This window comes from Carcharhinus amblyrhynchos, chromosome 13 (genome assembly GCF_965287045.1).
Source record: "Carcharhinus amblyrhynchos chromosome 13, sCarAmb.v2.hapA, whole genome shotgun sequence".
NCBI lineage: Eukaryota > Metazoa > Chordata > Chondrichthyes > Carcharhiniformes > Carcharhinidae > Carcharhinus > Carcharhinus amblyrhynchos.
The window spans coordinates 17,506,922-17,509,498 of record NC_137336.1 but is presented as its reverse complement, the minus strand read 5'-3'; the positions used below and the strand labels follow the sequence as shown (position 1 = coordinate 17,509,498).

General features: G+C 48.2%; 1 non-coding gene across 1 annotated transcript; it reads left to right on the top strand.

The window, feature by feature from the left end:
- The first annotated feature begins 1,432 nt into the window (after positions 1-1,432).
- trnas-gcu (transfer RNA serine (anticodon GCU)) lies at positions 1,433-1,514 on the top strand. Its single transcript has one exon. It is a non-coding gene; the product is annotated as a tRNA-Ser (tRNA).
- Positions 1,515-2,577: the final 1,063 nt, after the last annotated feature.

Genomic DNA, 2,577 nt, shown 5'->3' with positions numbered 1-2,577 from the left:
CCCTTGGTGCTACATGGGAACATGGGAACTCCCCTGTAACTCTCTGAGGAAGGAAACATCTCACGTCAAACCAAGGAAAAGGCCAATGATCAGTTCGTGGCTGGTTAAATGGAGGTGGGCTCACCAAAGGCATTTCCGGCAGGAGGCAGAGCCACCACACCCAGTACAGAATTTGTCCGTTACCATCAGTAGAGAGCCATTTTGGGTCAGAGCCCTTCACAAAGGATTTGGTGATTTATTGGAATAGAGCATGGCTGTAGGATCCAGCTTTGGATGCAGTGAGGGGGTCCGCTACCTTCTGGTACGGTTAATACCGATAGCCATGTTCTAAAGGATGATTGTGTGAGTGTCCAGGCCATGTAGCAGAAGCATGCAGAGTGGCAGATCATGACATCAGTCAGCATCTAACATTCACCTGGTGCCTGACATGTACTTTTGGACCTTGCCAGTCCTGTTAATGCTCTCTCTTAAACACACATACAAACTGAACATGGACAACTCCTCAACCCCCGCCTCATCCTGTTTCCGCTCCTTATAAGGATCCTATTCAACTTGCTGGTGATGTGTTTTTGATGATATTTCTGATTCTGCAGTATCACTGTGTACTGTGCTGTTGGAGGAGTTGACAGAAGTTCTTTCAGAGAGAACATCAACCGCTCACATGGGGCCTTGGTGACGTTGCATCTCAAAGGGGAGATAGATGTTCAGCAACCCCAAAGGATTCTGCTCTCTGAATATGGTGTTGTCCTGTGACCATACGGAAACTATCACTTGGATGAATTCCAGCTATCCAGGCAGCAGTCATGATGCTTTTATCCTGCTTCAGTCAACCATTCCCACTATCATTGACTCATCAGGTTGAACCAGAGGATGGTTGCTAGGTGACAAGAGTTACCGATTGTACATATGGCCAATGACTCCGTTCCACCTCCCAACCAGATGTGGACAGTGCTGCTATAATGAGTCATGTTGCCTCCAGGAATACTGTGGGACAGACCATTGGCATTCTGAAACAAAAGATTCGCTTTCTGCCTGACCTGCTGGCAGACAGCCCTTCACCAAAATCTGTCTCCTGATTCATGGTGATCCTGAACAATTTGACTAGTGTCAGGACACAGCCACTTCCACGAGGGCTTTGGTGGCCATCTCAGATAGGAGAAGGAAGAGAAGGAGGAAGGGAGGAAACATCTGGTACACCATTGCAGACAAGCTCTCCAGGAGCATCTCAATGGGCTTCAGTTCCATGATACTTTCCCCAATTCACCATTCCTCCACTTTTCCCCACTGCACCATCGGCTATCTTATCAACAATCGCAGTGTCACCTCTTGAAAACCTGGGCACCACAAGCAGCCATTTCATATCCAGTTTATTCAACAACGTTTCTAATAATACAATATAATACTCAAGTTCTCACCCTCGTACACTTACTTGGATGAGGTAGCTAAGTGGTTAAAGCAATGGACTGCTAATCCATTGTGCTCTGCACGCATGGGTTCGAATCCCATTCTCGTCAATTTGGGGCGGCACAGTGGCACAGTGGTTAGCACCGCTGCCCCACAGTGCCTGACACCCGGGTTCGACTTCCAGCTTGGGTCACTGTCTGTGTGGAGTTTGAATGTTCTCCCTGTGTCTGCATGGGTTTCCTTCAGGTGCTCCAGTTTCCTCCCACACTCCAAAGATGTAGTTTAGATTGATTGGGCATGCTAACTTTCTCCTTAGTGTCAGGGAGTTAATAGGGTAAATAAGTAGGATTATGGGGATAGGGCCTTGGGTGGGACTGTGGTCGATGCAGACTCAATGGGCTGAAGGACTCCTCCTGCACTATAGGGATTCTATGTATTCTGCTCTTAGCGCCTGTCCTGAGGATACTTTGAATGATCTAATACGACTACATAGGGCGGGATTTTACAGCCTTGCTTGAAACTATTAAAATCCCAACTGAGGTCGACAAGCCTTTCAGTACTCTGCCCCTTGCCCGCTCCAGTTCCCATGGCACGCGGGGCGGTAAAACTCCAGCCATAGTGTCACACTGGAGAACAGCTAGTTGAAGGCTGTTGACGGCTGACCAAGGGCAAGACCTCAGATTTTTTTTTGCAGGATGTCCTCAAGCGGCTGTGGATCTTAGGGGAGCATCACTGGGCTGTGCTATCTCAACTATTTCAACATGGGTGGCAGCATTCTGGGCTTTCTGGATCGCACCAAGGACACTGTCTGGCAAAATTGTTCTGGTGGGAGCACAAATACCTGTACCCTCACCCTGAGAGAAAACAGTAGGCTTGTACGTCGTGGAGTCACTGACTAGGACAGCACCTCAGCAATCCCAGAACATGGGTTCTCGTGACACCTTGTCAGCCCCTCTGCCCGCTGGTATGTGTCCATACATCATACAAGTTACTCTGGCCGAGCAAGCCAGCAAGAGTAGAGAGAGCAATCAGCTTTGCAAAGCCCATTAATTCACAGATGCAGACTTGAAGGTCTGCCAATGAACAAGGCAAAACAAAGCAAGAAAACTGAGACCTGTTGCCAATACGTAAAGGCCATTTTGTATGTTGGTGGCAAAAAATGTAGACTTGTCC